General features: G+C 51.8%; 1 protein-coding gene and 1 long non-coding RNA gene across 13 annotated transcripts in view; one reads left to right on the forward strand and one right to left on the reverse strand.

Moving 5' to 3' along the window:
• Window positions 1-23024, reverse strand: part of RBFOX3 (RNA binding fox-1 homolog 3) — a 440759-nt gene that overhangs the window by 261848 nt on the left and 155887 nt on the right. The window lies entirely within an intron of this gene.
• LOC147351190 (uncharacterized) lies at window positions 9357-12646 on the forward strand. The gene is made up of 3 exons (XR_015148406.1): window positions 9357-9728; window positions 9840-9930; window positions 12323-12646. It is a non-coding gene; the product is annotated as an uncharacterized LOC147351190 (long non-coding RNA).

Genomic DNA, 23024 nt, shown 5'->3' on the forward strand with positions numbered 1-23024 from the left:
CAACAGCAACAAGCTCCCTGTCTCCCCAAAGATCCCACCAAGGATCTGGCTGCTAGAGGTGAGACCCAGAGTCACGAAGAAAGAGTCTAGAAGTCTAGAAGGTTCTAAGGCTCATCCAGCCTGCAGGATTCTGGGCCAACTCTCAACCCTGGAAGGTGGCCCAGAGCCCTTCCAATGTCAAGTCCGTCTGCTCCCCTGTCCTGTTCTCCATGGACACGTCAACACCAGCATCCCAGGTGGATTTACTTAAGTGCTACACTAACTTGGTTTTGCCATGAAACATCGCCCAGGCTATTGCACTCACTGTGAATGCTGTGTCAAGAGCATGGGTTGAATCTCCTCTGTGGTTCAGCCTGAGAATCTGAGGACGCCCCCGATGCCAGCTCCAGGCAGATGCACTGTGGAGTCCAGGCAGGCTGGACGAGCACTCTCTGCGCACCGCTGTTCTAAATTAGCCCGGAGACAGTGGGAGTTTTGCTTGCTTGAGTCAAGACACCTCAAAATGACCTCGTGTGAGCCACCTCTTATCCCAGGACCAAGTGGGTGGGGGTGAACCTTCTGGGACCCCAGGCTGTCTCTGCTTCCTCCCTTTCCCTAGCCCTTCCTATCTCCAGGGCTCCCAAGTCCTGTCCAGTCTTCCTCAAAAGTCTCTTTCGTTTTCTCCCCAAACCCTCTCCCGTAGGAGATGCCAATCCCACTGGAGCCTTCACACCTCACATCAGGGTCTGTAGCCGCTTCTGGGCAAGGGTTCCAATGCCTGGCTCTCTTTTCTCAGACATGCCCTGATTCGTTTCTCTAAAACTCAGTCATCACATTACCCTCCTCCTCTCTACTTTCAGTGGCTCCCCCACTGCTCTGGAAGGAAACCCCAATTTCTCAGGCTGGCCACCATGGTCAGCACCCCCCATAGCAGCTCCCAGCAGTTCTCTCCTGACACCAGACAGCAAGAAAAACCCGAAGAAGAACTGGCATGAGTTCCCTGACCCCTCTGAACCTCTTAATAATGGCTGTTCTAATAACTTCCATGTCGTTACTTACAACATCAAGTGAATGGCTTCTCTGATTATAGCGTTGCCACCTCTTTAAACTGGGCTCCATGCAAACCACACAGGGGTGGGATGAATTCAGAAACGGGCCAGACAATGAGGTGTGTGTGTGTGTGTGTGTGTTGGATTGCGGAGATGTGACAACCAGTGTACACATGTGTGCGGTGGCACACCTCATTTCTGGATCTAAATTCCTTTGTAAAGAATGGGACTGGACAGAAGACCCCTGGGTCACCCCCTTCCTGGATCTCAAGTGCTCTAGGCAGGTGGCAAGAGGTTTGCGAGAAGACACGTGCTGCCACCTGGTGGAAGAAACTTGCGTAGCACAGCTCCCCACCAGGGCTTCTTGCCGCTGTAGCTTGCCGGCCAGCACCAGGATTCCAGCACCGCCTGGAACTTCATGCCGCTGCGTGGCCTTACTCTCCCATAGCCTTGGCATCTTTGTTTGGGAAATAGAGCTAAGAACCGTGCATCCGTGTGGAGCTGTTCTGCGAGTGAACTGGGATCACACATGAAAAGCACTTAGGTTGTTGCCGGATCTGCAGTAAATATCCAACACATGAAAACTACTATTTCCTGATATTTGGAGGAGACAGGCAAAGAGATGTTCTTGAAGCCCCACGACTCTGTTGGCTTCTGGGTTTATCTGTCCATTGGTTTAATCATTTTTATTTTTAATCCCTTCTCTGTCTAACTTTTAGCCTTCTTTACAGAAGTCACTGCAACCATAAGTCAAGCCTTGTGAGAACAAGCAGGGGTGCATGTGGCAGGTAAACCGAGATGACAGAGGCTTCTCCTCCCACCGGCAAATGCAAACTCGGACACAGAGGCAGTGGGTGCACAGACTGCATCCCCACGAGGCTCAGCCACTTACCAGCTGTGCGATCCTGAGCCTCGCAGGGACAAAGTCTACGCACCCACAGCCTCTCCATCCGAGTTTGCATTTGGGACCACCATGCCCTCTTTTCTGGCAACCAGCAGGTGGTCACAGGGTAAGCCTGGGTCCTGGGATATGGTGCCATCAACACAGAACCACCCAGCTGACCCGCAACGCAGTATGGGTCAGAAACAGCTGCTCACTTTGATTTGCATCGTCTATTACTGAGCATAACCCAGCTTACGTCGATTGACACATGATTATTCCTTCAGAGCTTCTGAGAAGAAATTGTTTCCTCTCATTTACCTTAACATAGGCTTATTAAATATGAATAAATAGAAATTAATGAACATACACTTTTACTTTCCCCAAATGTAGAATACCAAGCAATAGTACCAGTGAAATTTGCAATTTAAAGTACATCATAAACTGTGACATGAGCCAGGGATGAAACAAAACAGAGCTTCACTGTGTTTTTTCCTGAAAAGGCCAAAAAACTGTTACAGATTTGGGGCTGCATGATTCGGACCTGGTACCCACTTATGAGAGCCCCTGCCAACAGCAAATGCAAAAGCCTGGGGGTACCTCTTTCAGCAATGCCCCCCCCACCTGACTTATGCATTTGAAGACGAAGGGTCATGCTTACTACCTGCAGGGAGGCAGACGCTGAGTGAATACAGTAGGTGAGAGCCCCAGGAGGTGCTCTCCCTTTGCCGTGGTCCCTGGCGCCACCTAGTGACGCTAGTCAGCATTGCCTGGAGCCCGCGGCCACCTGCTCCTGCCAGGGCCAGGGCGAGCTACACGAGATCACCCCTTACATCTGACTCCCTGGGGGCACATGAAGGATGAAAGGCTCAGGATGGAAAGACAGGATGTGGACAGAGGATGCCACCAGCCCGGGGTGGAAAGGAGCTCACAACATGGCCTCTGCCAGGGGGCACTCGGACTCCCCTGCAATGCAGAGGGGACCCTGAGGCCAAAGCCGGTCACAGCCCGTCTCCACCATCGGGATGAAGGGCTCACAGGCTCACTGAGTTCCAGGTCCGCCAAGTACAGGTGGGGTGCGTGTGGTCACCTAGAACTGAGCCTGCTGTGAAGCCCTGCAGGGTCTCACCTTGGTGGTGGGCTGAGAAGGGAGTGGCCGGGATCCATTCTGGGGCTGCCGGACAGCGAGCATCACAGGCCTTCCATGGAGGAGCCGAGTAGAACTGTGTCCACAGCACATGGCCTTGCCTGAGCGGCCTGGGTCACACAGGTCTTCTTTCTCACGTCACTGCAGTCGTGGCTCCAAACAGTGAAGCCCCCCTCCTCAACTAGATGTGGGCTCCCTGGGGCGGCAGCCGTATCCCCCAAACCCCCGATCCCAAGGAGTCTCTGCCACGGGCACTGCTTGCTGAGGGAGGGCTGATGGAGGAGAGAGGTGGGAGAGCATGGGGGTGTGAGCATGGAGGGTCGGGGGGCTAACGGGGAGGACTCCAGAGGTCCTGAGAGGACGGGGGCCAAGGGCAGCACCCGGCACACCCTTGATGAGGGACACACTGTCCCAGCGGCACCGTGGCCGCCGTTCACTGGGCTCGCAACGCCATGTCTCACTTGAGCCCTCGTCACCCCCACACGTTGAATCTGAGTTGGAAGTGAAAGTCAGTCAGTCGTGTCCGACTCTTTGTGACCCCCTATACAGTCCATGGAATTCTCCAGGCCAAAATACTGGAGTGGGTAGCCTTTCCCTTTGCCAGGGGATCTTCCCAATCCAGGGACTGAACCCAGGTCTCCTGCATTGCAGGTGGATTCTTTACCAGCTGAGTCACAACAGGTTTATTTCCAACACTTCTAGGCTGTCACCAGCCACTGCCAAGGGTTGGCCCAGAGAGGCCGGCCCGGAGATCCCTGGCAGGGTCTGGCTGAGGGGTGAGCTGCAGCGGCCTCTGTTTTGGGCGAACCACTTGGCTCCTGACTTGAAGGGACAGGTCATTCCAGGCCTGGAAGAAACAACACAAGCCAACCTGCCCCCTTAGGACTTCCACTTTCTGGGAAATTGCTGTGCATTTGGTGTCCTGCTTGGGACTCCACCTGTCACATCTGTGAGCTATTCACACAGCCTGTTACAGGCGAGCTTCACCCTGGGGGTCCACCGTTCTGGCTCAGCCTAGGCACCCGAGCAAGAGCCTGGCCCAGAGTCAAGGGGAGAACAGCATCCTTCACAACAGACACTGGCAGCTGACGCTTAAGTCACCACTGGTCGTGTGGGCACTGGTCCAAGCGCTGTCTGTGGGTTGACTCAACTCCAAGGGGTAGGATCACTGTTCTCCCATATCACAGAAGGGGACACTGAGGCACAGGGTGGCATGCTTTGCCCAAGGTCAACAGCACTCAGTGGTCAAGCTGGGATGGGATCGCAGGAGCTGGGCCCGGGTCTCTGCTGCCGCTCTAAAGTGAGACAGGGAAGCTCAAGAACCACCCACCCCCCACTTTTGGCTGCTCCGTGAACTGCAGGGATCATCCAGATTCTCACTGGTGATCCTGCCAGTGTGTGACTGGGGCTCGGCAGTGCCGTGTCCCGGCACCACCAGACCTGGGGGAATGGTCCCTAAAGAGGTGACGGAGGCTTTGCCAGCCACAGGCTTCCTGCTCCAGCATCGGGGTCCAGCACCAGCAAGATGAGGGCAGACAGACAGACTCCCAGGCTCTGGGTAGCAAGCTCAGAACCCAGGCCCTGCCCAGAACCACAAGCACCTCCAGGGAAACCACCGAGTCTCCATGGGGGACAAGATCAGCCCCTCCCTCCCAAACCTGCCCCCACTTTCTCGGCACAGAGGCTGGCCACCCAGACCACTGGAGGAAAGAAAACTCCCACTCTGGGGATGTTGAGCCTGGAGTGGATGGAGGGTGGGGGTGCTGGTGCTTAGTAAACAGAGGCCGGTACAGCCCCTCACTAAGAATGACCCGGCCCTGGATGTCAGTCATGCTAAGGCTGAGAAATCTAAACCACTCAGAGAAAAGCTAACACATATAACAGCTGTAATTAGTACAGCTGACACAGTGTTTACTAAGGTCCAGACATGACTCCAGCCATTTTCTACATGTGAAGTCATTAACTCCCAACTTGTAAGGTGGATGTTTTGGGTTGAATTCTGTCCCCTCGAAAGATATGTTGAAGTTTCAGCGCCCCCCCCCCAACCCCAGGACCTCTGAATGTGATGTTATTTGTGCAGATAGGAATCCGGTTAAGATGAGGTCGTTAGGGTGGGCCCTAAGCCAGTATGGCCATTGACCTTAAAAGAAGGGGGAAGACACTGCGAAGACAGAGATGCGGGGAGAAGACAGTCCCTGGGGACAGAGGCAGAGACTGGAGGGATGCTCCCAGAGGCCGGGATTGCCGGCAGCCACCAGAACTGGGAGGCCAGGGACGATTCTACCCAGAGTCTCAGAGGGAGGTGGCCCCTGACACCTCGACTTCAGGCTTCAGGCTTCGGACTGCGAGAGAAGTTGCTGTTCCTGTGGTTCAAGTGCCCCAGTGTGTGGGACTTTGTGAAGGCAGCCCCGGGACACTAATAAAGAGGGTGATCTCACCCCATTTTACACAAGGGGTAACAGGCGCAGAGGTTCCGGGTACTTCCCATGCTTGCTTGGCTGGGAACTCCTCACTTTAGCCTCTGACTGCTCACATTCATGATCAGAACATGAGCGTCTACATTTAGCTTTTGTGTGTGGGGGGGGAGGTGGTGACCATGTTATGATTGCGATGGCTTCACATGGAGGGTGTTGTTGGGTTTTATCTTTTGGTTGCAGTCATAGGGAGAGCCCTGAACATCAGGGGTCGTTAAATGCGGCAAAAATCCCACGTGGTGGCCATGCAAGTGCCCAGTGGACAGAAAGGGGAAGGAGGGGATGCCCCGTACTTCTGTGGGAATGGCGCTGCTAATGTGCTAAGCGACGTCCCTGACGACAACCTACTTCCTGTATCTTCATCATTGTTCCCACTTCACTTCTCAGAGGGACACAAGCCGGCGCTCCTCTCTGGTGAACAAATGGCCCAGATGGTACAAAGCATCTTTTCTTTCCCTTAAGTGAAGTTCTCCTTTCTCTCTATGCAGAACAGTCCAACTCCGCTCCCGGACCCCAGAGAGAGTTCAACAGCGCTCAGAAAACGTTCCGAGACCTCCAGACCCATCTGCCCCGTGGCTCAACTCGTGGATGTGACAGAGGAAGTGACGAGGGACGGCTGTGGGTTCTGGGCCTCCGGCCATACTCAGTGTCACCGGTGGGATCAGGGTTGAGTCCCTGGGATTGGGCGGTGGGACGGGGAAAAGTCTGACAATGAAGAGACGAACCAAGAGACCTCGAAGCTCAAGCTCACTGACGTCAGGGCTTCCCACAGGGTGAACAAAGGCAAGTGGGTGGGATGAGGATGGAAGAAGGAATGAAGGACAGGCAGAGGCACAGACAGACTGACAGCAGTACAGGCACCCCTCAGGGGTCTGGTTCCAGGAGCCCCTCCGAACCAGAATCTATGATGCTCACGTCCAGTGGCGCAGTGTCTGCATATAGGGCTTCCCTGGAGTCTCAGTGGTAAAGAATCACCTGCCAATGCAAGAGACGCAGGTTCAGTCCCTGAGTTGGGAAGATGCCCTGGAGGAGGGCCTGGCAACCCATTCCAGTATTCCTGCCTGGAGAATCCCATGGACAGAAGAGCCTGTCGGACTGCAGCCCATAGGGTCGTAAGAAAGTTAGACGCAACTCAGAGACTAAATAACAGCAACAAATTTGCATATAATGCATGCACGTCCTCCCAAATACTTCAGATCACCTCCAGATTATTTATACCACTGATACAATGTAATACTATGTAGATAATTGCCAGTAAGAAGCAAATCCAAGTTTTGCCTTTTAGAACTTCCGGGGGACTCTATTTTTTCCAAGTATTTTCAGCCTGAATTTAGTTGAATCTGCAGATATGGAACCTGTGGATATGGAGGGCACTGACCGTAGAATGCCCAGAGGTGCTAGGCAGATATCATGGGAAGTGGGGTACCCCCATGCCTCCAGCTCTCACCAGAGAAGCGACCCTCCACTGGGCCATTTCACAGCTGAGCAGCCCCTGCCTGTAGCAGCCACTGCACAGACACCTGTTGGCTGGGGCAGGGCCTCTCCCAGGACCCCTGGCAGCTCCTGACACCCTGACCTTAGATAGAGGGTCTCTACATCAGAGTCAAACCACCTTGGAAGCCAAAATTAAAGCCCAGTGCCCACGCTCCTGATCTGAGCTAGACCCCTAAAAAGCTGCCCCCAGATGCTGTCGCGTGGGGAGGGAATAGTCTCCTTGACATCAAGAAATCCTCCTCCAGACAGAAACAAGAAAACACATCTTAAAAACCTGCCATTCCCAAACAGAGAAACCTGGGTGCGCTCATTTTTACATCTGCGGCGGTGAAGCCTCTTGAGATGCTGTTTCCATAACAGTCAGCCAGATTGGGTTCACCCCAGGGGCTGGTTCCGGAATGACAACGATTCAGTGGGCTGATGAATTCATACCCAGTGTTCAAATAGGAAGATAAAACCTTGGCAACTCTGCCTTTCTGGCTGGCGGCTGGCCTGCGCCATCAGGTGGCGGGACATGGGTACTACCTCCCAGAGCAGGTGCTGCTGCTGCTGCCAAGTCGCTTCAGTCATGTCCAACTCTGTGCAGGTAGTTAAACCAAAATAGGGAGCAAGGAAAGAAAAGGCAAGAGAACTAGTTAAGTCCCAAAGGAAAGACTCCTTCGGGAACGACAGGCACAATCAATCCATCAGTCGGTCAGTCAATCAAGAACACCAGCTTTAGAGGGTCAAGAAAATGCAGAATTTTTTTCAAGTTTGTTAATGATGTGACTCAGGGTCTGTGCCGGCAAGGGCACATTCATGGAGCTTCTTTGCTTTCTTCCCCCCACAGATGTCCTGGAGTCTCCTGCCAGCCTGGCTTCTTTATAGAGCAAGGCTCAGACCAACAGGTGTGGCCTCTCATCTCTGGAGGGTTCCCCGAATCTTAGGCACCCCGAAGGGCAAGCTATGTATGTGTTCCCATCGAGACCCTGTGTTTGAGGGCAGAGTGAGTGAAGTGAAAGTCGCTCAGTCATGTCCAACTCTTTGTGACCCCATGGTCTATACAGTCCATGGAATTCTCCAGGCCAGAATGCTGGAGTGGGCAGCTGTACCCTTCTCCATGGGATCTTCCCAACCCAGGGATCGAACCCAGGTCTCCCACATTCAGGCAGATTGTTTACCAGCTGAGCCACAAGGGAAGCCCTGAGGGCAGAGGGAAGGGGTGAAAATGGAAGGAGGGGTTCTAGATTCTTTTCTGTCCCTTTGAAGGCAGAGCACACCCCATATGATCCCCAGCTCCCCAGCCCATCTTTATCCCACCTTCCAATCCCAGTACCAGTGTCCGAGCACCTCTGACCTTGCTCCACGACTGTGAGCTTCCAGATGGCATTGCTGGTCTGTGAACCCCATGGCACCTGATCCAGTGGGTTATGGGCAGTGGCTACCCAGACATCGTCATGGGACTGAAAGCCAGCCCCAGATGCAGTACCTTGACACACCAGCCCCAGGTCTCCAATTGCTGGCCTGCCTGTTCTGAGATGGAGTTTGCTTGGGAAGAGGGGCCAGGCTGCAGTGTATACACACACGCAGAATCTCCTGGGATCCTGGCGGTGTCCAGGTGTGGGAGTATCTGGGAACAAAACCACCTGAAAGGTTGAACCTGAAGTGGGTTGAACTGTGTCTCCCATCCCTCCCCCAAAAACATATGTCCACATCCTAACCCCCAGGACCCGTACATGGGATCTTATTTGGAAATAGCCTTTGCAGATGAAATTAAGGCAAGGATCTCCAAATGAGGTCATCCTGGATTAGAGTGGTCCATAAACCCAGTGACAAGGCAGAGGAAGGAAAGGGATACCTGGCACCAGGAAGAGGGCCACGTGACGACTCGGGCAGAGATGGGGAGATGGGTCCACCAACCTAAGAAAGCCAAGGACAGCCGGCAACCCCAGGAACCGGAAGGGGCAGGAAGGACCTGCCTCTGAAGCCCCACTGACACCTGATTTCAGACTTCTGGCCTCCAGAACCATGAGATGATATATTTCTGTAGTTTTAAGCCGCCCAGTTTGGGGACATTAGTTAAGACAGCCCTAGGAAACTCATACAGGTCTCATTCAGGTGACACCTCCCAGGCTACCCAGGTAGTGGCCACCTGTGAGTCAGGTGCCTGAGAAAAAGCAGAAGCAGGTGATTTCGTGGCCTGCCACCTGAAGCCCAGGCTAGAGGCCCTGGGAGAGCCCTGTGTCCTCAGAGGCTGCCGGGCCGGGGGCACCAATCAAGGAGAAAGCAGGGTCTCTGGGGAGAGAGGAGAGGGAAGGGGGGGCAAGGGGAGGGGGATCCATTTGGCAGCTGCTCAAATTTAGTCTGCACCTCCTTCGCCAGTGCAGGGGAAACAAACGACCTGCGAACTGAGTGAGAAATGGTGATTCATTACCCCTGATGTGTGATGATGGCTTAATTATTTTTCTAACTGGGGAGAGCCGCTTTCTGACAGCAGGTGCAAATGAATTCTCCACTGCTCCAAGGAGTGACTGGCCCAGGACAGGCAGAAAACTGGAAAACCTAATTAAATCGGGAGACTTGTGAAATAAATGGAGCGGGGAGTTTGTTTGCTTGCCGCTGAAGGGTATGAACGATTCCTGGAGTGGCTGTGCAGGCTCCTGCCAGAGTGGGCGTGGGCACGGGCATGGAGGGCGGAGGAGCCCCTGGTGGGGACAGGACCCCAGGTGAGCTGCACGGGGAGAGGTGGTCTGGGGACCTGAATGCTGGGCTGCGGGGGTGTTTTGGCCATGAGTAGGCGTCACCTTTGACTCTCAGTTTCCTCGTCTGTAAAACAGGAGGCTGGACGATCAGAGGAGCCAGGATGGTGGAGTGCCTGGTGTAGGACAGAGCCCGGGGGGAACCTGGCATCTGACTCCAGAGCATGCGGTAGGGGTCCCACAGTGGGCTGGATCTGACACTTCTCCCCTCGGAGCTAAGTCCAGTTTTTCTCAGCCTCTCTGAGCCTCAGCTTCCTCATCTCTATTATGGAGACTTCATGGTGCCTGGCCCACTCCAGGATGGCTCCAGGTTGCTGTGAGCTGATGCCGGCAGAGGCAACTGCACAGGACACGCTCAGCCAGGGGGTCTGAGCACCCAGTCCATCTTCATGCAGATCAGAGGGGGCAGCCCCTCCCAGGGGCTCAAGATTCCCCACCCTTCAAGTACCCTCTGCAAGGCTCCCTCTGTGAGCCCACTCACCTCCTGGTCATTCGCCCACTGACCTCCTGGTCACTCACCCCCATGTCTCCTGATTGGTCAACCCCACACCCCACTTCTGCCTTCAGACAGTGAGAGGCCTGCCTAGCTGTGGGGGAGACATCTTGGCAAGAATTGAATATTTGTGGGTTTCTCTCTTTTTGCATCTCTCTTTCTTGACTTCTGGATAGGCCTGGGTAGGTACCCCCCTCTCCCCTCTCCTGCCTTCTGGCATCACTTACAGGCAGAAGCTGCCCCAATCCCTTTCCTTCCAGCACTGCATCTTGTGAAAAATTTCAGGGTGTTACTCTTTCCAGAATCCTCTCCTCTTACTAACAATCCTGCTGCTGGGTGATGGCCCCCACTGAGCCCCACAGAGGAAGGACCACAGGAGACTTAGGAAGAGATGAGGGGAGAGAGGGAAGATTGAGCTGAGGCTGGGGTCCACCCTGGGCAGCTGGCCAGGTGGAACACGGAGGTGGACACTGCCCCTCCGGCCTGAGGAGCCCCTGCTCAGGGTGGGAGGGATGATCAGCCTGAGGCCCGGAGGATTAAGTGACTTCGGTGAAGACAGACATTGCGAGGTCCCATCCCCTCCCCTGCTTGCCGTAAAGCCTTCTGTGCCCAGCCACACTGCTGGGGGCCAGCATGCCAGGGGCAAGGAAAGAGTCCATGTGGGTCCAGACCTAAGCCCTGGCTCCTCCCACTCCACCCCATCCAGGACATCAGCCTCCGTGAGCCCCCTCCTCAGAGGCCACCATCTCCCCTTCCCGCGACCCATCTGGTTCCTCTAACCACGCTCTGTGTCCAGATTTGCAACCCACCCCAGGGCAACCCCTGCTTTGGAACCATCCATGGCTTCCTGGTCTGATTATTTTGAGAATCCCCCAGTCCTGACTTTCAAAGACTTTTAAAATCTGCCTCCAACCTATGGAACCCCTAGTTTCCACCTCTGTTTTATCCAGCCCTGGTCCCCACAGCCCTGCAACACCCCACCTTGACTCTGGTCCTGCAGCCCCTTTGTAGGGACATCCTGTCCCCTCCTTCCTGCCCTCCAGCCTCCAGCTGGCTGGTCCAGCCCCCTTCACTTTTCCATCTCGGGAGCCCAGCAGCATTCCTAGCAAACATCAAAACTGCGGCAATTAAATCTTCCTCACATGAGTATTTGACCTCCCACCTAGTCTGTGAAATCCCCAAAGACAAGAATCACCAAGAATTCAAAGAAGTAGATAGTCTCAACCCCCACATCAGGACCTGACACTTGGTCTAGACCCATAAACATACAAGTAGCATTTGCCTCAGAAACCTGCAGCTCTGCCAGCATCATCCATCCCATGGCACCCAGCATGGCACCAGGACTCCAGAAACACGTGTGCGTTCCAGGCACTCACCACCTCCTGCTGGTCACAGAGAAGCAAAGTCCTCCCAATGTCTCCAAAAACAGCCCTTTGTGCACTAACTTTGGAACTGATTTCCCCACATTTTATTGTAAACGTTTTCAGAGAGAAAAGCTGAAGGCGTTTGCAGTGAACACTTGTGTCCCCACTGCCCTGAGTCTACTGCTGGCATTCTTCTGCCCTTGCTCTATCACATACCCGTCCATCTTCCCATCCCTCGGACCACCCATCAACCTATTGTATCATTTTTGATGCCTTGAAAATAGCTGCAGACATTTGTACACTGCCTACCCCCAAACTTCAGCATGTTTATCATAACTACAGTTTAATTTGTTTACAATTTTTTTTTCTTTTAAGATTAAAATCTACACACAACGAAATACACAAATCTTGAGTGTCCCATTGGATTGCAACCAAGCAGGACCCCATGAGGCTTTCCCAGGACAGGTACCCCCTCCATGACCTCTGCCTGCCTCTTGTTTGTAGAAAAACTCTAGCTTCCTAGCCTTCCCCAAGGTCCAAAGAATAAATTTAATCAGAGGACTGAGAAAATGCAGAAGCAAAGGAAAACAGTCAAGTAAGACAAAATAATAATAGTTTAGCCATTAAACAAAGTCAAGGACTTTTAGTCTCTCCTTAAGGGCTCTAATAATATTCTAAACCATGTTCTTTGAGCTGTTTTGCAGATACAAACCCTGAAACCCCACCAGGTGGAAGAAGTCAACTGCATGCTGCTCACAAGTATGGAGACCACAGAATGATTGGAATCCAAAGGTTGATGATGTTGACTTCTGATGACCTCACCACCAACCAATCAGGAGAATGTCCACAAGCTGGTCACACATCCCACAATCCTCCTCCTTCACCCTGTCTTTAAAAACCTTTCCCTGAGAACCTTCAGGGGGGTTGGGCCTTTTAAGCACTAGCTGCCTGGACTTCTTGCTTGGCCACTGCAATAAACACGCTGCACTTTCCTTCACTATAACCTGGAGTCAGTAGATTGGCCTTTGTGCCAGCAGACCAATGGACTCAAGTTTGGTTGGAAACAGGATGAGTTTGCCAAATGCACACACCTGTGGGCCCCTCACCTGCCAAGATGCTGATCGTGACCCTTCCTGCCAGAAATTTCCTCCCTCCTTCCCAGTCACTCTGGCCCTTGCCCCCCCTACCCCGCCAGGGGGAAACAATGTTTTAACTTTTTCTCGCCACTAATTAGACTGGTCTAAAACCTCATATAAATGGAATCCATGCTGTTTTGTGTCTGACTCCTTTCATTCTACAAAATATTTTTAGGCTCATCCATGTTTTTATGGCTCATCTCTTCATTCTTTCTGGAGTTATTTCTCCACTGATCTCCAGTAGCATATTGGGCACCTACCGACCTGGGGAGTTCATCTTTCAGTGTCCTATCTTTTTGCCTTTTCATACTGTTCATGGGGTTCTCAAGGCAAGAATACTGAAGTGGTTTGCCATCGCCTTCTCCAGTGGACCACGCTTTTGTCAGAACTCTCCACCATGACCTGTCCGGCTTGGGTGGCCCTACATGGCATGGCTCATAGTTTCACTGAGTTAGACAAGGCTGTGGTCCATGTGATCAGATTGGTTAGTTTTCTGTGATTGTGGTTTTCATTCTGTCTGCCCTCTGATGGAGAAGTATAAGAGGCTTACGGAAGCTTCCTGATGGGAGAGACTGACTGAGGGGGAAACTGGGTCTTTTTCTGATGGGTGGGGCCATGCTGGGCCAGAATGGTTGGAACCCAAAGGTTGGGCCACAACACCCAGTTGTGGATGTGACTGGTGATGGAAGTAAAGTCCGATGCTGTAAAGAGCAATACTGCATAGGAACTTGGAATGTTAGGTCCACGAGTCAAGGCAAATTGGAAGTGGTCAAACAGGAGATGGCAAGAGTGAACATCGATATTTTAGGAATCAGCGAACTGAAATTGACTGGAATGAGTGAATTTAGCTTAGATGACCATTATATCTACTACTGTGGGCAAGAATCCCTTAGACGAAATGGAGTAGCCCTCATAGTCAACAAAAGAGTCTGAAATGCAGTACTTGGATGCAATCTCAAAAATGACAGAATCATCTTTGTTCATTTCTAAGGCTAACCATTCAATATCACAGTAATCCAAGTCTATGCCCCTACCAGTAATGCTGAAGAAGCTGAACAGTTCTATGAAGACCTACAAGACCTTCTAGAACTAAGACCCAAAAAAGACGTACTTTTCATTATACGGGACTGGAATGCAAAAGTAGGAAGTCAAGAGATATCTGGAGTAACAGGCAAATTTGGCCTTGCAGTACAAAACAAAGCAGGTCAAAAGCTAACACAGTTTTGCCAAGAGAACGCACTGGTCATAGCAAACACCCTCTTCCAACAACACAAGAGACGACTCTACACATGGACATCACCAGATGGTCAACACCGAAAATCAGATTGATTATATTCTTTGCAGCCAAAGATGGAGACGCTCTATACAGTCAACAAAAACAAGACTGGGAGCTGACTGTGGCTCAGATCATAAACTCCTAATTGCCAAATTCAGACTTAAATTGAAGAAAGTAGGGAAAACCATTAGACCATTCAGGTATGACCTAAATCAAATCTCTTATGATTATATAGTGGAAGTGACTAATAGATTCAAGGGATTAGATCTGATAGACAGAATCCCTGAAGAACTATGGACAGAGGTTCACGACATTGTATAGGAGGCAGTGATCAAGACCATCCCTAAGAAAAAGAAAAGCAAAAAGGCAAAATGGTTGTCTGAGGAGGACTTACAAATAGCTGAGAAAAGAAAAGACGCAAAAGGCAAAGGAGAGAAGGAAAGATATACCCATTTGAATGCAGAGTTCCAAATAATAGCAAGGAGAGATAAGAAAGCCTTCCTCAGTGATCAATGCAAATAGAGGAAAACGATAGAATAGGAAAGACTAGAGATCTCTTCAAAAAAATTAGAGATACCAAGGGAACTTTTCATGCAAAGATGGGCACAGTAAAGGACAGAAATCGTTATGGACCTAACAGAAGCAGAAGATATTAAGAAGAGGTGGCAAGACTACACAGAAGAATTATACAAAAAAGATCTTCATGACTCAGATACCACGATGGTGTGATCACTCACCCAGAGCCAGACATCCTGGAATGCGAAGTCAAGTGGGCCTTAGGAAGCATCACTACAAACAAAGCTAATGGAGGTGATGGAATTCCAGTTGAGCTATTTCAAATCCTGAAAGATGATGCTGTGAAAGTGCTGCACTCAATATGCCAGCAAATCAGGAAAACTCAGCAGGGGCCACAGGACTGGAAAAGGTCAGTTTTCATTCCAATCCCAAAGAAAGGCAATGCCAAAGAATGTTCAAACTACCACACAATCGCATTCATCTCACACGCTAGCAAAGTAATGCTCTAAATTCTCCAAGCCAGGTTTCAATAGCATATGAACCATGAACTTCCAGATGTTCAAGCTGGACTTAGAAAAGGCAGAGGAAGCAGAGATCAAATTGCCAACATCCACTGGATCACTGAAAAAGCAAGAGTTCCAGAAAAACATCTATTTCTTCTTTATTGACTATGCCAAAGCCTTTGACTATGGATCACAACAGACTGTGGAAAATTCTTCAAGAGATGGGAATACCAGATCACCTTATCTGCCTCCTGAGAAATCTGTATATAGGTCAAGAAGCAACAGTCAGAACTGGACATGGAACAACAGACTGGTTCCAAATTGGGAAAGGAGTAGGTCAAGGCTGTATATTGTCACCCTGCTTATTTAACTTATATGCAGAGTACATCACGAGAAATGCCAGGGTGGATGAAGCACAAACTGAAATCAAGATTGCCGGAAGAAATATCAATAACCTCAGATATGCAGATGACACCACCCTTATGTTAGAAAATGAAGAAGAGCTAAAGAGCCTCCTGATGAAAGTGAAAGAGGAGAGTGAAAAAGTTGGCTTAAAACTCAACATTCAGAAAATGAAGATCATGGCATCTGGTCCTATCACTTCATGGGAAATAGATGGGGAAACAGTGGAAACAGTGTCAGACTTTATTTTTTTGGGCTCCTAAATCACTGCAGATGGTGACTGCAGCCATGAAATTAAAAGACGCTTGCTCCTTGGAAGAAAGGCAATGACCAACTTAGACAGCATATTAAAAAGTGAAGACATTACTTTGCCAGCAAAGGTCCATCTAGTCAAAGCTACGGTTTTTCCAGTAGTCATGTATGAATGTGAAGAGTTGGACTATCAAGAAAGCTGAGCACTGAAGAACTGATGCTTTTGAACTGTGGTGTTGGAGAAGACTCTTGAGAGTTCCTTGGACTGCAAGGAAATCCAACCAGTCCATCCTAAAGGAAATCAGTCTTGAATATACATTGAAAGGACTGATGCTGAAGCTGAAACTCCAGTACTTTGGCCACCTGATGCGAAGAACTGACTCATTGGAAAAGACCCTGATGCTGGGAAAGATTGAAGGCAGGAGAAGAAGGGGACGACAGAGGATGAGATGGTTGGATGGCATCACTGACTTGATGGACATGAGTTTGAGTAAGCTCCAGGAGTTGGTGATGGACAAGGAAGCCCTGTGTGCTGCAGTCCATGGGGTCGCAAAGAGTAGGACATTGAACTGAGCGACTGAACTGAACTGATGTTTTTATGTGTCTTAAGAGTCATTTGCTCCTTTTCACTGCAGCATAATATTCCCTGGGCAAATAGCTCTTACAAATAAAGTTGCTATGAACATCCATGGGCTTTCCTAGTAGCCCAACAGTAAATAATACGCCTGCCAATACAGGAGACACACGTTCAATCTCTGGGGTGTAAAAATTCCCTGAAGAAGGAAATGGCAACCCACTCCAGTATTCTTGCCTGGGAAATCCCATGGACAGAGGAGCCTGACAGTCCATGGGGTCCCAAAAGAGTCAGACACGACTTAGTGACTAACAACGACGACATGAACATCCTTGGCTGCTATCTATTCCTTGAGAAATTATTTTCTCCCTCCTCCTTGCCACCTTTGTTTCTCTAGTGGATATAAACCAGGTGAAGAAAGCAAGTTCCCCTCCTGCTTGTTCCCCTGGCTGCTGGTGCTTCTAGAAACAGGATTAGCCCACCAAGCTCTGGAGCCGCGGCTCCTCCTCTGTGGGGCCCTGACTCTGTCCCGTGTCACTCTCCACTTCTTAGGGCTGGAGGGTTCTGCTTGCTCCCCCTGTGATACTCCTACTGCATGTGTCCAGGGAGAACAGCTGCCCTCCTTCCCTGGGCCAGTGAGGACCAGGCCTCTCAATTGCCCTGTTTCTCCCACCGGAAAACCGCCTCTTTACTTCCAGTCACAGGGAACTGTGGGAAGGAAACACATCCCAGGATCTACTAAGGATGGTGCCCTCGTTTCCCTTCATGCCTGCAAGTGTGGTCATCACAGCTCATTTCCAGCCTCACGTCTCCTGAAGGCCATGACTGAGCATCAGAGAGCTGTCTCCACCAAGTGACAAGACCTGATTCACAGTCTTCTGGGGCCACTACACACTTGCTTGTGTAGGTGGCTTGTCTCCTCAATGGAAGAGTCGACACCAGTTCAGGCTGGATGTTTGAACATCCATGTTTCCCCCACCCCCAAATTCATATGTTGAAATCTTAACCCTTAATGTTTCTGAAGGTGCAGTCTTTGGGAGGTGATTAGATTTAGACGAGGTCATGAGGGCCAGGTCCCTGTGATGGGATCACTGTCTTTATAGAAAAAGACCAGAGCACTCTGCCTTGTCAGGACACAGAAAGTAAGCAGAGGTTTATACGCCAGGAAGGGGATCTCTCCACAAACCAAATCAGTGGGTGCCTTGGTCTGGACCTCTCGGCCTCCAGAGCTGTGATAAATGAACGTCTGCTGATTAAGCCGCCCAGTGTGTGGTGTTTTGTGATAGCAGCTCAAACAGAAAACCAAACAACTGTGAATGTTTATTGAGGACCTACTATGTGTGGGGCAGTGTTTCAAGCATCGTGGAACTAGAAGAAACACGAGATGCAGACTCTGTTTTCCAGAAGCCTATGCACAAGCAAGGTAGAGCTGCACAAACTTCCACGGGAGGCTGTGCAGAGTGGCAAACGTCTTCACTACACTCACCTATGTCTGAGCGTGTTTGCCTGTATTTAGGAACAGTAACAGCCCACACCTCTTGAGTGAACAAGTGAATCAATCAACAATGTAACAAAGGTCAGAGTATCCACCCTGCTGTTTAGAGAGGGTCCTCCTGAGGGGTGGACAGGAGGAACACGGGTTTTACCTCTTTGTGTGATGCATGTCTGGATGGTTGAAACGGCCAGTGAGCTTGTCCTGCCTTCTTCCAAAGAAGAGTGTAATTTCACTGAAGGTGGAAACTCATAGTCATCACAGTGGAAGACATGGATCAGGCCCCATGTCTGGCTTAGATTCAAACCAGAAGGTGAGAGTGGTTTGGAAGACAGAAGCCTCTCCGGGGGTTGGGGGCCGTGGAGGAGAGAGGACTCTGCAGCATCACAAAGGAAGAGGGAGAGTGAGGCGAGAACTCCCTGGGGTGGGAGACCTCCTAGAGGGTTTTGCAGAAGGATCCCTGGGCACAGGGTCTTATTTGCTGAGAACTGAAACAACAGAGAATCACACGTCCTCCCAACCCTGGTATTATGTTTGTTTGTTTTTATTCTAGTGGCACGTTAAGTGCCTGCCAACTAATTCTTTACCTACGTGACCTTCTGAAATCCATAAGTGATATCCAGGGGGTAGCTGGCATGATGCCTCTTGCCCATATGGAAAATTCTGAGCAAGAAGTGAACAGCAAAGGACAGGCAGCTGGGAGGTGGTGTATTTAAACCCCAGAGCAGGTAGGCCAAGACTTGGCAGCTGGGGTTCAGCACTCCCCGCCATATTGGACAGGCAGGCCCTGGACACTGATCTCATGCTGTCGGCGTGGGACATGTGCACCAGTGAGGGTTGGCATGTGCCTGCCTCAGGTGTTCCTGTGTCTGCTGCCTTCCTGTTCCAGCTCAACCTGCATTTGGGAAGCTGGAAAAATGCAGCTTCTGAACACCGGGCCCTCTGGGGCCAGGCTATCAATGTCCTCCAAGATCTGGGTCCACCCTCTCCCCACAGTCTTAGACGGCCCTGAGCTGGTGGTATCTGCTTGCTCCACTGCATGCTCACTCGTGCCTCTGTGCATCGATCCTGGCAGCATCCCAAAGGGCCCTCAAGGTTCTGGACCTCTGGAACCCTTGAATCTTCTCCAAGTTATTCAACCAAACACAGATCAAGGTGTTTCTGTGAAGGGATTTTGGAGGTATAATTAAGGCCAACTCACCTGCAGGTCCCAGCTCCAGGGTGTCTGACCTCCCTCCCAGGCCTGCATTAGGTCTTCCTCCTTAGGGCACCCCTGACTTTCCCTCACCTGGCGCCTCTTCCTCCATCCTGCCTGGAATCACTGCCCACCTAAATAGGTAAGACTGTCGCCCCCACATCCCACTCACCCAGTGAGGCTGAAAACCGATGACAGCAGGACCAGAGTTGGACTCTCCCGCATATTCCCAGTCTCCAGTGGTACCTGACATGGAGCTTTCATTCATTCCTCTATTCATCCAATCCCTCAATCATTCATTCATTTTCTCAGGCAGTGAGTAGCTCTTGAGCATCTGCTATGTGCCAGACCCATGAATAAGCCAAACCTGGGCCTCATGGAGCCCTGAGGAGCCCTCAGGGGCTGTTGCAGAATGGATGAATGAGTGAATGCTCACAGTGGGGCCAACTAAATGAGAAGTATGTGTGTGTGCGCACACATGAGTGATACGGGTATATGAATATGTGTGTATGCAAGTGCGTGAGTGCATGTGATGTGTGTGTGTGTGTGTGCTGAGTGTGTATCTATACGTGATGCAAGAGTGTACCTGGTTTGTATTTATAAATGTACTGTGTGCCAATGCATGTGTTTATATACATGTGTGAGTGTGTGGTGTGTATATGTGAATGTGCATGAGTGTGTGTGATGTGCACACGTGTGTGGTGTGGTTCATGCCAACAGCATGGTGAAACCCCCAAGCCCCTGTGCACCCCAACCCCTGGCCCCCACTCAGATTCTTCCCATCATGCTCACTGAAGCCAGATAATCAAGCCACCTCCGCCCAATCTTTCTTCCACTCCAGGAAAAGGGAAATTTGGGCATTTCCTCAAAAGGCTCTGCCAATTAAAAAAAAAAAAAAAACAGGGGAGGCAGAGCTGCCTGGAAATGTCACCTGCAGATGGAATACAAAAAGAAAGAGACCAAAACCAAAACCAACCCAGACCACCAGACCCTCCTAGTAAGGGAAGGCTGCCTGCATGGTCCCAAGCAGGACAGATTTCCGCAAGATGCCTTCTTACCTAAGCTAAGGACTGAGGGCTGCACTCTCTCAGTTCCCTCGACCTAAATCCAAATTCCCCAAGAGGGAGAGTGCTGAGTCTGCATGTGGAAGACCAGCCGTGGATCTGACTATCCCTTCAGAACCCAAAAGGCACTGGGAGTCCCCACGTCACTCAAAAGACTTGGTGGGGTTTGGGGAGGGACCACACACAAAATGATGCCCCATCACTGGGGACCATAGACACGAACATGTAGGAAGCTACCACATGCCCCGTCTCCCACCCAGGAGTAAGGACAGCGAGCTCCAGCCTCTCTGCCTGGCTGGACCGCACGTGGGAAGCAGGTTTTCACCTGGAGTAAAGGGAGAAGGCTCTTGGTGCTGGCAGAGCCATGACCACAGAGAGAGGAGAAGACTGGCTTCTTCCCCTTTCTGGGGTCCACACCTGGTGGTGGGTGGGAAGCAGGAGGATGCTAGGAAGCCGGCAGCGAGCCCACTTGGGCCCCCAGCCCAGGAAGCACTGGCAACTGCACCCCCCGCTTGTACCCGCCTTCCGGGGGCCTGGCCAGCGGCCACTCACATTGGCTTCCATGGGGCACACAGCTGCCACGCCATCTGCAGCACAGCCGGCAGCCCTGGGCCCTGTGCCCTCCGCGAGTGGCCCTTGCCAGCCTCTCACGGGCTGGAGGTGGAGTCGCTGGGACCCGCCCAGCTGCCTTGAGCAGGTGCCCGGGGGCTCTGGGGAGCTGGTGCAGTGGACACAGAGGGGTGCTGTGAAGCTGTGTAACTGGGGTGGGGTGGGGTGGGCCAGGCGGTACCCCCTCAGCAGGGACGGCACAGGACGGGGCACAGAGGGGAACCGCAGGCTGTTTGAGCAGCTGGAAGCAAGCATCCCGCAGGTCCTGCTGCCTCAGCCATGCAGTTCCAACCCGGGGCCAGTGAATCCCGCAAAGGCTCAACCCCCCTCCCAAGCCCTCTCAGGGCCCTAGTTCTGTCCACACCAGGGACTTGCCAGCAACACTTTCTAATAAAATGCAAATCAGCAATTGCCTCGCTGAAGTACAAGAGGGGAAAAAAAATCACTGTAAACAAAGTCTCTGTTGCTATGGAGACCATTAAAAATAGCCTTCCCACCCTCCCCTCCTTCTTTCCGGGTAACGTACAGCTGAGTTCCTTCACACCACATTATTATTACTTTTTAATTATGAATAATTTCCTCCTTTCCATAAGAAGATGGATTAATGCACAGAACTTTCCAAACGAAGCCCCCCTTTTAGGATGTATCTCAATACACAAATGAGTTTATGTCACAGTTAACCCTTTCTGTCCCACCTGTCTGCTCTAGAATCATGACATGGATTCTGAGAATGCAAAGGCAGGTCCAGGAGAAGCCTGGCCGGGCTCAGGGGCTGCTGTTGGGGGAAGAAGATACCCGGAGAGAGCAGACACAACAAATGAGGTATGTCCTGGGGGAAGGAACACACATCACGAGTTCCCTTCTGTTGGCAAACAGCAGCCTCTGGTCCCAGCTCAAGAGTGCAATGATGGGACACGCTAGCTGTCCATCTTGCCCGGCAGCCCCTAAATCCCCATGAATAGGACAAGCTACTGGGCAAGGCCTGGCAGTGAGACTTGCATGGAGCCAGGGCAGCAGGAGAGGCCAGCACAGTCCTGCTCTCTGTCGTCAGAGAGCTCCCAAGCCACTGCAGCACACAAGAAGCCCCAGCAGCCACCACCATTGAGGCAAGTGAATAAAAGTCACACTACAATCATAGCCAGTGGTATAGACCCTGCCTGCCAATGCAGGAGACATAAGAGACGCGGGTTTGATCCCCGGGTTGGGAAGATCCCCCGGAGAAGGAAATGGCAACCCATTCTAGTATTCTTGCATGGAGAATCCCATGGACAGAGGAGCCTGGCAGGCTACAGTTTATAGGGTCGCAAAGAGTCAGACACGACTGAAGTGACTTAGCACCCCCCACAATCACAGCTGCCAGTCTGCAATTTCTCCTGCAGAGACAGCATCAAAGGACCCCTGTTTCCACTGCCCATTCCATCCAGGAAGGACGCCCACTGGTCTCAGAACCTAAGATAGCCACAGGGCTTTGGGCGTGGGTCTGCAGAAGTAACTGCTGCTGCTGACAGGCGGCCCAGCCTATCACCTGAGTGAGGCTGGGCCGTGGGGTTGACCCAGGGAGAAGAGAAGCAGGGAATTGGGGGACTGTCCTCCCTGCACCCACCCGGGGCTGGGAAGGGGCCACTGCTCACATTTCAGAAGCCTTGCGTCCTTTCTGCCTGGATGCTGACTCCTTCATCTGACAGCAGAACTAGCTGTTTTGTGACCTTTAGAATCTAAAGCAACAGAAGCGGAAATGTCCCTGGAGGAGAAAGTCTGGAGAGGCTACCTGTGGACCAGGGGACCTCCTACATCAGGAATGTGGCTTTCACTTGTGCTGACTGCGGCTGGCCGGCTCGGTACCCACACCCGGCTGGCAGGCTGGGAAGAACCCACCTTCTTCCCGGGCCCGCTAGCATGGTTCCCAGGTCAGGGAGAGGAGAGGGTGGCCCCACCTTGCTCACTCCCCTCACCTCTGCTGAAAGTGGGCACCTGTCTCCTGGTGAGAGAGCCACAAGGTGCAGAGCTAAGGAGCTGGGAGAGGAGAGGAAGCGCCGTGAACTCACCTGTCGGTGTCACCCACACAGCTCAGGGGAGCGGGTCTGATTAAACCACCACCATCAGGAGATTTTTCATGCGCCCACTGCCTCCTCGGCCAGCGTCCCTGGTCAGAGGCAGGCTCTGCAGTCCTTCCTGGAGACTTCAGAGGGGACACCCCAGCCCTGTGACAATCCCCTCCAGAAAGACTAGCAGTAGGTGGCCTCTCAGGCGTCTCCACAGCCTTCCTCAGAGGACCGTACTCAGCCAGGACAGTCTAGATTCAAAGCCAGTGAGCCACCTCACACCTTTAGCGTGGCTATCATCAAAACACCAAAAAGAGGGACTTTCCAGTGGTCCATTGGTTAAGA

Source organism: Bos grunniens, chromosome 19 (assembly GCF_055505025.1).
Source record: "Bos grunniens cultivar Pamir isolate PY7600 chromosome 19, Bosgru_T2T1.0, whole genome shotgun sequence".
In the NCBI taxonomy this organism is placed as follows: domain Eukaryota; kingdom Metazoa; phylum Chordata; class Mammalia; order Artiodactyla; family Bovidae; genus Bos; species Bos grunniens.